Here is a 13,576-nt window from a genome sequence, read left to right on the forward strand (position 1 = left end):
AGGGAAGCTGTCTAGTCCAGTGGATAGATCAGGGGTCTGGCCATCAGAGGACCTATGTACAATTCCCAGCTCTGTCACTCATCTGCTGGGTGACCTTGGGCGAGTCACTTCACTTCTCTGGGCCTCAGTTACCTCATCTGTAAAATGGGAATTAAAAGTGTGAACCTCATGTGGGACAGGGACTGTGTCCAACCTGATTAACTTGTACCTACCCCAGCACTTAGAACAGTGCCTGGCACATATGTTAAATGCTTAACAAGTACCATAATCATTATTGGTATTATTATTAGGAGGTGGGGCTTTGGCAGCACCTCGGGTGTCCCAACCAGCTGCTGTTTTAGAGAAGCCTGGCCAATGAGGTCTCCCTAGGAGAACTTCAAGCCAACCTGCTCTTTCCAGGATTGTTAGCAGACAGGCTGCTGTGCCGTAGGCAGAGCCAAGACCCTGGGGAAAGTAGTTCCTAAAATTTCTCCCAGATTTCCCTTGCCAAGTTTAGGGAAAATGACCACATCACCTCCTCCTTGTCTCTGGTTTGCAGGTTCATCTGCTTTCCCCTGCCCCAGACTTTCCCGACAGTTTCTCTGACCCAACCCCCTACCCCCTTTCACACAATTTGATTTTCCTATGTGTTCTCCTTAATTCATTGTCCCCACTCCCCCCAGGGCTTCCTTTTTGATTGGTGAAGAGGAGTTCTGGGACTGGATGAGGCCAGCCAGCACTGCCTCTGCCAGATTTACCCAGAAGCTCTTGCTTCTTACAGCAAACTGAAGCATCTTAGAGCAACTATCTTTCCCCAGAGCTCAGAAGTGCAGTAACCACATTTGTCTGAGTAGGAAGGGGGCAGGGTAGGGTGAGGCTTTTAGAGGGCAGGGCCAAAAAATGCAGAATAAAAAGACAGAAAGAGCCTGAGAAAGAAATTGTCAGAGATGGTGAGAACCAGAGATAGGACACAGCAGCTACTGCTCTCTTTTCTCCCTAAGGCTGACTTTTTTTCCTTCTTACTCGATGGCCTAGTGAAAAAGCACAGACCCAGGTCCTGGGTTCTAATCCTAGTTTTGTCATTTGTCTGCTGGGTGACTTTGGGCAAGTTGCTTCATTTCTCTGGGTTTCAGGTTCCTCATCTGTAAAAATGGGGGTTAAATATCTCTTCTCCCAACCTCTATGTGGGGACCCTATGTGGGGATGGACTGTGTATGATCTGATTATTTTGTATCTACCCTGACATTTTGTACAGTGCTTGGCACATAGTAAGCACTGAACAAATACCACAGTTAATCTAGGTCTTGGGAATTTGTACCCTTCCTAAATTGGGACTTTTGAAAATCATACTCAATTCCTTCCACTCAGGCCCTCTGGCGCTCTTGCAGCAGCAGAAAACTTTCTTCTTTTCTGTGGGAGAAAATGAATAGCATAGAGGTAGTAGACCCAATCCCTGCCCTCAGTGATTTTATAATCTAGCAGGGAAAACAGATACCACATGATTCACAGCAGAGTGAAGTATGAACTAGAGATAGGGAGAGGTGTGAGGAGGCCGATGCAATAGTCCAGCAAGGATATGACAGGTGTTTGAACCAGTGGGATGTCCTTTTGGATGGAGAGGAAAGTGGGGATTCTGGAAATGTTGTGGAGGAAAAACCAACAGGATTTAGTGGCAGTAAATACTTGGCTGGAAGAGAGAGATGGGTCAAGGAAAATGTCAAGATTGTGGGCTTCAGAGATGGGAAAGATGGTGTGGTGTTAACTGTGATGGGAAAGTTAAGTGGAGGATAAGATTTGGGAGGAAAAATGAGATGTTCAATTTGGGACATGTTGATCTTGAGGTGGTGGCAGGTAGGATATCCAAGAGATCTCTTAGAGGCAAGTGGAAACATAAGACTGTAGTAGAGGTGAGAAGCCAGGACCAGCAGTTTTGATTGGGGAGTCACCTGTATAGAGGTGGTAGTTAAAGGAATGAGAAAGGATCAATCAATTAATCAGTGGCATTTATTGAGTGCTTACTATGTGCAGAGGAGGTACTGTGTACTAAGCGCTTGGGAGAGCACAATACAACAGAGTTGGTAGACATGTTCTCTGCCCACAAGGAGCTTACAGTCTAGTGGGAGGATGAGCTCACCAAGGGAGTGAGTTTGAATTGAGAAAAGAAGGGGACCCAGAACAGAGCCTTGAGTGACATCCACAGAGAGAGGATAATAATAATAATAATACTGTTGATGGTAGTTGTTAAGCACTTATTATATGTGAAGCACTGTTCTAAGTGCTGGGGGGGATACGAGGTGATCAGGTTGTCCCACGTGAGGCTCACAGTCTTAATTCCCATTTTACAGATGAGGTAACTGAGGCCCAGAGAAGTGAAGTGACTTGCCCAAAGTCACACAGCTGACAAGTGGCGGAGCTGGGATTAGAACCCATGATCTCTGACTCCCAAGCCCGTCCTCTTTCCACTGAGCCACACTGCTTCTCCAGGAAGAGGATGAGAGGATGAGAGGCGGAGGAAAAGCTGGCGAAACAAACTGAGAAGGAGCATCCAGAGAGGTGAGAGAAGAACCAGTAGAGAACAGTATCTGTGAAACCAAGGTTAGATCAGTTGATCGACCAGTGGATTTATTTATTTATTTTAATGGTGTTTGTTAAGCACTTACTATGTGTCAAGCACTGTTCTAAGCCCTGGGGGTAGATAAAGTTAATCACGTTGGAACTTGTCTCTGCCCCACATGAGGCTCACAGTCTAAGTAGGACGAAGAACAGGTATGGAATCCCCATTTTACAGATGAGAACACTGAGGCACCGAGAAGTTAAATGATTTACCCACGGTCACCCAGCAGGCAAGTGGCTGAGTTGGGATTGATCCCAGACCCATACTCTTTCCACTAGGCCACACTGCTTCTTGAGCACTTACTGTGTGCCGAGTACTGTACTAAGCACTTGGGAGGGTATAATAGAGTCGGCACCATTGATTGATTATCACAATCCCTGCCCTCAAGGAGTCTACAGACCAGCAGACAGTGTTCCCAGGAGAAGGGAATTTTCGGCGGTATTAAAGGCAGCCAAGGTCTAGAAGAGGATCAGGATGGAGTAGAGTCCATCCAATTTGGCAAAGAGTTGGTCATTGGTGGCCTTGGGGAGAATGGCCTCACTAGAGTGAAAAAGATGGAAAGTGGACTGTGGAGGTTCAAGAAGAGTGGTGAAGTAGAGGAAATTCAAACAACCTGTTTGAGAAGTCTGTTCAGGAACGGGCACAAGAAGATGGGTCAGGATAGTTTTCCAGGCACTAAAACAAATCAAGGCCAATAACACAGGTGATGGTTAATAATAATAATAATAAATAATGATGGCATTTGTTAAGCACTTACTATATGCAAAGCACTGTTCTAAGCACTGGGGTAGATTCAAGGTAATCAGGGTGTCCCACATAGGGCTCAGACTTCATCCCCATTTTACAGGTGAGGGAACTGAGGCCCAGAGAAGTTAAGTGACTCGTCCAAAGTCACACAGCTGACAAGAGGCAGAAGCGGGATTAGAACCCACGCTCTCTGACTCCGAAGCCCTGGCTCTTTCCACTAAGCTATGCTGCTTCTTCCAGAGAAGTACAGAGATGTACAAAGTGCTGTGGGCTGCTATATGCCAACCACTGAACTAAGTGCTAAGGAGAGTACCATAGCTAGTACACATAATCCCTGTCCTCAAAGAGTTTGAATTCAGACCGTGAAATCATTTACAGAGGAGGAAGAGGGAGAAGAGGATCTGTATATGAGTTAGTGTTTAAAAAGTAGGGTAAATTGATATGTACCAAAGAGCTGTGGGTGGTTGAAAATATCCAAGTGTACAGTTGAGTCTTCCTCTTCAGCCAGTTTTATAAATTCATCTGCTTTCTAAAAAACTGATGCAAGAATCCATAACCCCAAAATCTTAGGGGGTGGTAGAGAGTACATAACTTCTTCATCTTTTAAGATACCCTGCAATGATGTCTTGGATTGTCAAAGTCCAGTGGGATCTTTGTGGGACAGCGATTCTCTGAATCAGATATAATTAACTCATCGATACCTGCCATGTCCATTTCTAGATTAAGTGCCTCCTCAGCTGAACAACTTCTTTGGTTATCTGCTCAGGGCTCTCTTTTATGCCTTGCAAATCTGTCACAAACCACAGGCAGAGTTTCCTCCTTAGATCGATTTTTTTTGTTGACTGCTTAATCTCAGCCCAGGGGACAAAGAAGCAGGGAGAGATTTAGGATTGACTTACCTGGAGTTCACTGCTGAGCCACCTGAGTGGTTTGAGCTTTAGGGTTTTCTAAAGTGGCAAGCAACATCAACAGAACACATATTGAAACCTTGAAATGTCAAGAGTTGAACCAATGACCGTGACTAATTTAAACCCAAACCCAACTCCTAATTTTAATCCTAAAATCAGCTCTAAACCCTAAGGCTTGATCTCCTCTAGTTCTAATGTGCTCTTTTGACCAAAGATGTCACTGATTACATTTCGATTTGGTTGGTTTTTCAATGACTGGTCTTCAGGCATGTTTCCTTGAGATGCTTTAATATCCTTCTGTCTCCCTTCAACCTGTTTTTGTCTACGATCACTGCCTATGAATGGCATTAACCTAAGCAGAGGTTAATGGAGCACAAACATCCTGAGTTTTCTGGACACGTCTGCACGTCTAGAAAATAAACCCTCTGCAAAGCCAGATAGCATGTTCCCAGTGACATTTTTTGCAGGCTAAGTATATTTTTCTAAGTGTAGTGGATTGTTCTTTATTTCCTCCTTGCTCAGGCACTGAGTTTTCATTCTTCTAGAGACCTGACAGCTCTGGCTGGTGGAGATGCCAATTCTAGCCCTTAAACTGAAAGTGGATAAGGTGAAATGAAGGGCTGGGAGGTCATGGAATGTTTGTCTCCTTGAGAGGTATCTTTTTTGGATACCAGGGGCAAGACTTCTCTATCACTGGTGCAGTCTGGCTAAGACCACAGAGAGGAACCTCGTCACCATCATCACCAGCCTTTATTGAGCAAAGAGCTCTGTTCTAAAAAGAGAAATAAAAGACCCAGTGCCTGATCTTGCAGACAAATGAGGGATCCAAGTGGACACAGATTGCCAGCTGATGAGGTGATATTATAATAATAATAATGGTATTTGTTAAGCGCTTACTATGTGCAAAGCACTGTTCTAAGTGCTGGGGGGATACGAGGTGATCAGGTTGTCCCACGTGGGGCTCACAATCTTAATCCCCATTTTACAGTTGAGGTAACTGAGGCACAGAGAAGTTAAGTGACTTGCCCAAAGTCACACAGCTGATAAGTGGCAGAGCCATGATTAGAACCCATGACCTCTGACTCCCAAGCCCATGCTCTTTCCACTGAGCCATGCTGCTTCATGCTGCTTGGTGATATGACCAAGAAGATGGGAGGATTACTCAGAGAATGCCTCTTGGAGGAGGTGGCATTTTAGGAGGCTTGGAAGGTGGAGAGGGATATGGTTTGGCACAACAGAACAGAGTGCCAAGGCAGCAGAGCCTCATGGTATCCTGCCAGGCTGGAGATGTAATTCTTGGCTTTTTCCTGCTCTCCCAAAGGTTCTATGTTTCCCAGCCTACAACCTCAAATTCCCCACCTGCAAAATGGTGACAGTGTCATGTATGGTCCTCTATTATCTCACAAGATAAGTAGATATAAGATGTATAGAAATTTTAATGATTTCTTTGGTTGATTTTTCTTTATGTTCATGGTGTGTTCCCCTATGCCACCCCTCACCTGAGGGAATGCTTGAGCACCATTGGATGGGATGGGTTTTACAATAATAATAATGGTATTCTATTACTACTACTACTACTAATAATAATAATTATTATTATTGTGGTGTTTGTTACATGTTTGCTATGTGCCAAGCACTGTACTAAGCGCTGGGGTTGATTTGAGATTGTGAGGGATCGTGAGATGTGGGAACATGGGGCTCGCAGAGTAAGTACAAAGGAGAACAGATATTGAATCCCTGTTTTGCAGATGAGGGTACTGAGGGACAGAGAAGTGAAGTGACTTACCCAAGGTCACACATCAGCTATGTGGCAGAGCCGGGATTAGAACTCAGGGCCTTTGACTCCTAAGCCCATGCTCTTTTCACTAGACCACACTGCTAGAGTTAAGCGCTAACCATATGCCAAGCACATACAGATATAAAAATAAGCAGGTCAGACACAGTCCCTGTGCCACATGGCATTTACAGTTATAAGTAGTAGGGAGAACAGATTTTGAATCCCCATTTTACAGATGAAGAAACTGAGGCCTGGAGAAGTTAAAGGACTTGCCCGAGATCACACAACAGGCAAGAGGTAATAGCCGAAATTCAAAGCCAGGTCCTCTGACTCCCAGGCCCGTGCTCTTTCCACTAGGCCACACTGGCTGGACCGGGGAGGGGAGGTGATATAAACCTTCCCTTTCCTTCCCCCTCCTTTTCCTCCCAAAACAGCAAGAAATTCCATAGAATTGAGCCAATGAAATAGCTCTTCTGTCGCAGGCTTAACAATCCTCTGCAGGATGCTCCCTGATTGCACTTGTGGTAATGCCAAGACTTCACTTGCTTTCCAGATCCAAAAGTCCTTACATCCCACTGCTCCTGTAACCATAGCTGCTGCCTACTGTTATAGAAAACATGCTAAGTCATCTCCAAAAGAGGCCACAGAATGGCCTGACAGCCGGTCTGCCTGCTGGCCCGCCAGCCAACTTTAGGCCACAGGGACCCAGATAAGAGTGTGTAGAGAGTGTAAAACAAGCCATAATTACTTACAACAATTAGAGGAAAGTTCTGCTGACAGTGGAAAATACAACAAAGAAATAATAGTCTGTAGGCTGAGCATCTTAAAGCTGGAAGGAACTTTGAAAGGCCATCGACTCCAGGCCCCTGACTGCAGGCAGGTGACTGATTGGACCATCTGGATCAGAGGGTTGGCTCTTCCTTCCTTGTTAATCTTCAGGGTTGGAGACGGCACTATAAGAATACCTACTTCACCTGCGCATTTATTGATTATTGGTTTAGTACCGGGTTATCATCAATTTATGTCTGGTTGGCCTCTCTATTAGATTATAAACTCTTCGAGGCCAGGGATCACATCTTCTCCTTCTTCTGTATGTCTTCCAAGCAGTTAGTTTAGAACTCTGCCTCCTCTAAGCACCCAATCAATACTTGTACAAGGGTCTTATTGCTCTGATAGTCACCAAGTTCTTGGATATGCCAATGCTTGGCACAGTTTTTGGCATATAGTAAGTGCTCAACAAGGGCCACAAGTATTATTATTATTATTATGTAATGGATAGCAGGGATCCATGATTATAATAATGATGATTGTGATATTCATTAAGTGCTTACTATGTACCAAGCACTGGGGTAGATACAATTCAGGCAGACCAGTTCAGTCTAAGAGGGAGGGAGAGCAAGTATTTTATCCCCATTTTGCAGATGAGTTAACTGAGGCATAGAGAAGTTAAGTGACCTGCTCAAGGTTGTACAGCCCTGTGCTCTTTCCATTAGGCCATGCTGCTTCTCTGAAGCAACTTCTGCAATATAGTAATAATAATAGTAGTAACAAACTGTTGTATTTCTTAATCAGTCGATCATATTTATTGAGCACTTACTGAGTGCACAGCACTGCACTAAGTGCTTGGGAGAATACAACATAACAAATTTGGTAGATATGTTTCCTGACCACAAGTAGCGATTAGTATATGCCAAGCATATACTGGCATATATTCTAGACATTCTAGACTGTGAGCCCACTGTTGGGTAGGGACTGTCTCTATATGTTGCTAACTTGTACTTCCCAAGCGCTTAGTACAGTGCTCTGCACACAGTAAGTGCTCAATAAATACGATTGATTGATTGATTGATAGATTGTTCAGGTCATACAGAATCCCTGTCCCATGAGGAGCTCACTCTCCCACTAAAATTTAAACCCATTTCTGCTTCTTCCATCCTCTGTGGCCATATAGAAACCCCTTCATAGACTTGAAGACAGTGATCAAGTCATTCTTCAAGTTTCTCTTCTCTTGACAAGCTATCCCCACTTCCTCTGTCCTTTCCTTTGCCTTATTTTCTCTTCCTTTAATCATTTGTGTGGCTCTTCTCTGGAGTTTACTCATCTCCATGTCCCTTTCAAAATATAGGAACCAAAACTGGGTACCAAACTCAGAACACAGAACATATATAGAATTCATTCAATCGTATTTATTGAGTACTTACTGTTTGCAGTAAGAGAAGTTTGCAGTTATGAGAAGCAGCAGCGTGGCTCAGTGGAAAGAGCATGGGCTTTGGAGTCAGAGGTCATGGGTTCAAACCCCAGCTCCGCCAATTGTCAGCTGTGTGACTTTGGGCAAGTCACTTAACTTCTCTGTGCCTCAGTTACCTCATCTGTAAAATGGGGATTAAGACTGTGAGCCCCCCGTGGGATAACCTAATCACCTTGTAACCTCCTCAACGCTTAGAACAGTGCTTTGCACATAGTAAGTGCTTAATAAATGCCATAATAATTATTATTATTATTATTTGCAGAGCACTATACTAAGCTCTTGGGAGAGTGCAATACAACAATAAACAGACACATTCCCTGCCCACAAAGAGCTTACAGTCTAGAATGGGGGAAGACAGACATCAGTACAAATAAATAAGATTACAGATATGTACATAAGTGCTAGGGGCTGGGGGCGGAGGGGAGAGCAAAGGGAGCAAGTCAGGTTGACACAGAAGGGAGTGGGAGATGAGGAAAGGTGGGGTGTAGTCTGGAAAGGCCTCTTGGAGGAATTGTGCCTTCAGTAAGGCTTTGAATGGGGGTTGTGGGGGGAGAGTAATTGTCTGTATGATTTGAGGAGGGAGGGCATTCCAGGCCAGAGACAGGACGTGGGTCAGGGGTCGGTGGCAAGATAGGCAAGATTGAGGCACAGTGAGAAGGTTAGCACTAGAGAAGTGAAGTGTATGGGCTGGGTTGTAGAAGGAGAGAAGTGAGGGGAGTTAGGAGGGGACAAGGTGATGGAGCACTTTAAAACCAATGGTGAGGAGTTTTTGTCTGATGCAGAGGTGGATGGGCAATGACTGGAGTTTTTTGAGGAGTGGGGTGACATGTCCTGAATGTTTTTGTAGAAAAATGATCCGGGCAGCAGAGCGAAGTAGGGTTGTGAATCATCTTCAACTGCCAGTGATATATCTTGGGATAACCACATACACAAACACATGTGAACATATAGAAGCCCACCTCTGCTCTTTTCCCTGGACGTGCCACCCATGCTACCTTCTAGACTATAAGCTTGTCCTTTAGACTGTCAGCTTGTTGTGGGCTGGGAACATGTCCACCAATCCTGTTATACTGTACTATCCCAAGCCCTTAGTACAATGCTCTGCACACAGAAAGCACTCAATAAATTCCACTGACTGGAGGAAAGCTGCTTGAGAGAAGGGGTGTCTAGGAGGTGCCAGAGGTAGCATGTTAGTGGTTAAGGAAGAAGCAGGATGGTATGGTCTCTGGACAGGCTCTCCTGATTCCTCCTAAACTGCTCACTCCAAATCTTTCTGCTTTGGTCTTTCTATTGGGGAAATAGGACTAAAAAACTCCCAAGACCAGAGGAAGATAGATGCAAAATGACACTTCGAGATTTCTGACTGAAAAAGCTCAAGCACAAGGACATAGTGTTAATTCCAAATGGACACAACACATTTGCTGTGGCTTCGGCAAGGGCACCAAGTTCATGATTCAACGGACACTTTCTGTTCAATATTCTGATCTCTCGGTCTCAATCAATCAATCGATCAATCAGTGGTATTTCCTGAGTGCTTACTAGGTGCAGAGCACCAGGGAGAGTTATTATTATTATCAAGTGACATCGAGTCGTTTCTGATTCATAGCGACATATATTTTCTCCAGAACATCCTGTCGTTTTCCATAATCCGTAACCTTGCTAATGGTTCTTCCATTATCATTATTATGGTTTCTATCCATGTAGCTTCAGGTCTGCCTCTTCCATAGTTTCCTTGGACTTTTCCTTGACAATCTGTATTTTTGTGGCAGTTATTACATCAGCACATTTTATGATTTTTTTCTGGGCTTTTCATAGCAAACCTTCTTAACATTGATCTTGGATGTATTTCTTGACTACTAGTTCAAGTACTGGGGAGAGTACAATAGAGAAATAGATGATGCCCAAATGCCTTTGCTTTTAATTGGAGTGGAGAAAATCGACCATAGCAAGAACTGAATCCAGGCCCTGAAGAAAGCATGGCTATGAGGAGCAGTGTGGTTTAGTGAATAGAGCACGGTCCAGGGAGTCAGAAGGACCTGGCTTCTAATCCCGGCTCTGCCACATGTCTGCTGTATGATCTTGGGCAAGTCACTTCGCTTCTCTGTGCCTCAGTTACCTCATCTGTAAAATGGGGATTAAGAGTGCAATCCCTATTTTGGACAGGGACTGTGTCCAACCTAACTTGTACCTACCCCAGCATTTACCCTCTTAGGGTTGCAACTAGAGAGTTTCCAGTACTCTGCCAGTCTCGACTACAGGAGGGAGAGTCAAGCAGAGGCCTACCCATTCTATTCCTAGCATGGGCATTGGCTAGCGAGTGGAAGGCAATCTGCTACAAGTCAAAACTCACCTATGCTGGGCAGCAGCAGCAAGGGAGAGAGTTGAGGGCAGAGGCTCATTTACTGCGCGGAAGGAGGCAATGGTAAACCGCTTCTGTATTTTTACCAAGAAAACTCTATGGATACACTACCGGAATGATTGCAGGTGCAGCGAGGCTCAGTGGAAAGTGCACAGGCTTGAGAGTCAGAGGTCATGGGTTCTAATCCCGTCTCTGCCACTTGTCAGCTGTGTGACTTCAGGCAAGTCACTTAACTTCTCTGTGCCTCAGTGACCTCATCTGTAAAATGGGATCAAGATTGTGAGCCTCACTTGGGACAACCTGATTACCTTGTATCTGCTCCAGCACTTAGAACAGTGCTTGGCATATAGTAAGTGTGTAACAAATGCTATTATTATTATTATTATTATATGGAAGTGGGGCATTCTGGGAGAGATGTGTCCATGGCATTGCTATGGGTCAGACATGACTCGACAGCATGAGACAACCAACCCTAGCATTTAGAACAGTGCTTGGCACATAGTAAGTGCTTAACAAGTGCCATTATCATTATAATTATTATTTCTAGTCTTTTATAAGCAATGAGAGGGAAACCCAACCCCTCACCCAAAGGACTCCTAAGAGCCAGGCTAGTTCTGGAGTTGATTCAGACTCCTGAATCCCTAAAACTACAAAATTACTGAAATCCCTGAAACAGCAAAATCACTGAAATCTCTAAATCCTCTTAGACTGGGAGCCCCATGAGGGACAGGCACTGTGTCCAATCTGATAATCTTGTATCTTCCCCAGTGCTTAAGCACAGTGTTTGGCATACAGTAAGTGCTTAATAAGTGCCATTTAAAAAACAGCAATCTGGAGAATCTTGAGGATACTTATTAGTCCACAATGCTTAGCCAATTCAAGACAGGGTTGGAAAAAGTCATAGAGGGAAAAGCTATGGTTGTTAGATGGCCCATCTCTCACCATCAATCAATCAATCAAGCAATCAATGGTATTTATTGAGCACTTATTGGATGCAGGGTGCTTGGAGGAGTACAATATAACAGAGTTGGTAGACGCCTTCCCTACCCACATCAATCAGTGGTATTTTTTGAACACTTATTCTATGTAGAGCACTGTTCTAAGCACTTGGGAGAGTACAATACAAGAGGATTAGCAGACATAACCCCTGCCCATAACGAGCTTACAGTCTAGAGGGGGAGACAGACATTGATATGAATAATAATTTATAATGCTGTGTCCAGGAGAGCAACAATCAATCACATGGCTCCTTCACTGGTCTGAGAAGCAGCATGGCTTAGTGTATATAGGATGGCCTGGGAGTCAGAAGGTCATGAGTTCTAATTCTGGCTCCTCCACTTATCTGCCGTGTGACCTTGGACAAGTCACTTGATTTATCTGTGCCTCAGTTTTCCTCATCTATAAAATGGGGATCGAGACTGTGAGCCCCACTTGGGACAGGGACTGTGTCCAACCTGATCTTCTTGTATCCACCTCAGTGCTTAGTACAGTGCCTGGCACATAATATGCAATTAACAAATGCCAAAATAATAATAATAATAATAATAATAATAATAATAATAATAATAATTATTATTATTATTATCCAGTCATGACCCTGATCATGGTCTTGTGGTCTCTGGAGAGTCTGTGGTCTGAGAATGCTGCGCCAAATCTCCCATAATAATAATGATGGTATTTGTTAAGTGCTTACTATGTGCAAAGCACTGTTCCAAGTGCATGTTCTCCCCCACGGTCTTCTCCCATGACCCCAAGGTCAACCCAATTTTTCACCTTAGTCAGTTCTCTCCTGGGCCATGCTGCCTTCTGACCACTGGGGAAGCTGGACTCAGTAGCTGGTGCCATTGGGGTTCTCCCCCAGGGCAGAAAGCTGGAGAGAGAGCCCCAGGTTGACTTCAGGGGCACACAGGGGCAGAGTCGGGACAGCAGAAGGAATTTCAATACCTAGTACATGGTTGGTGTTTGTCAATCTCACTCTTAATGTGACCGCCCTGAAATGGTTGTAAAGGCTTCACCTAGGTTACCCTCCCTGAGCGATTCTGAGGCAGAGCAAAGACCCATCGCTGCCTCTGTCCTTGCAAGGACTCAGCTACAGGTCTATGAAACCACTGCTTTGGAGAAAAAAAAAGGAAAAAGGGGAAAGCAAATGATTGGCAGTAGCCTTTTAGATTTTTGTTGTTAATGCACCAGTAATAAGATAAGGCTTATCTGTGAATGTCCATGGAATCAAGACTTTGATGAAAACAGGCTTTTGGGTTAATATATTTTTGATAGATAAAGCAGAATAAAATGGAAAGACCAGGGGGAATGTATCAGGAGGAGAAACATTCTTCCTCTTTAAATCTTTTTTTTCCAACATGTTAGAGAGGATTTGCATGTGTGTCATGTTCGTGCATATAAATGCCATCGTCACATATGTACCAAATGGATATACCATGTGCTTGTATCTCTTGATCTTTTCTTCTTCATGGGAATAGGCATATATTCTACATAATGTATGTTCCATAGGTGAGGTCTATGGGTGTGAGAAAGGCAGCCAATTAAGATGAAATCTCCTCTTGCGTGCTCAGTTGAGATGAAAAAATCTATCCTCTTTCCCTATACTTCCGCTCAAGTCTATCCCTTGTCAGGGGTGGTAAATGTGGAAAGATAAGAGATGGCAATACAGCATAGATTTTTTTTTCCTTCCTATCAGGTATCAGGCCCTGCCATGTTGGAGTCATTTGGACACCTCTCCATGTTTCCACGGGGCTTCAGAGAGGGGAGCTAGAGACACCACTTGAATGAATACATTTCCTGTAGGTTCTGCTCAGGCCTGTTGTGGGATCTGTTCTGCCTGAGATGATTTGTTTTGGATAGAATGGTCATGCAACTGTGCAAAATGTGGTCTTGGGCCTTTTGGAACCAACAGCAACAATGAAATGCTGTGCAGTAATGAGTCACA

At 44.2% G+C, this 13,576-nt stretch overlaps 1 non-coding gene across 1 annotated transcript; it reads left to right on the top strand.

Moving 5' to 3' along the window:
• Nucleotides 1-10,475: 10,475 nt before the first annotated feature.
• LOC119920504 lies at nucleotides 10,476-10,613 on the top strand. The gene has a single exon (XR_005448246.1). It is a non-coding gene; the product is annotated as a small nucleolar RNA SNORA7 (small nucleolar RNA).
• The last annotated feature ends 2,963 nt before the right edge of the window (nucleotides 10,614-13,576 follow it).

This window comes from Tachyglossus aculeatus, chromosome X1 (genome assembly GCF_015852505.1).
Source record: "Tachyglossus aculeatus isolate mTacAcu1 chromosome X1, mTacAcu1.pri, whole genome shotgun sequence".
Classification (NCBI taxonomy): domain Eukaryota; kingdom Metazoa; phylum Chordata; class Mammalia; order Monotremata; family Tachyglossidae; genus Tachyglossus; species Tachyglossus aculeatus.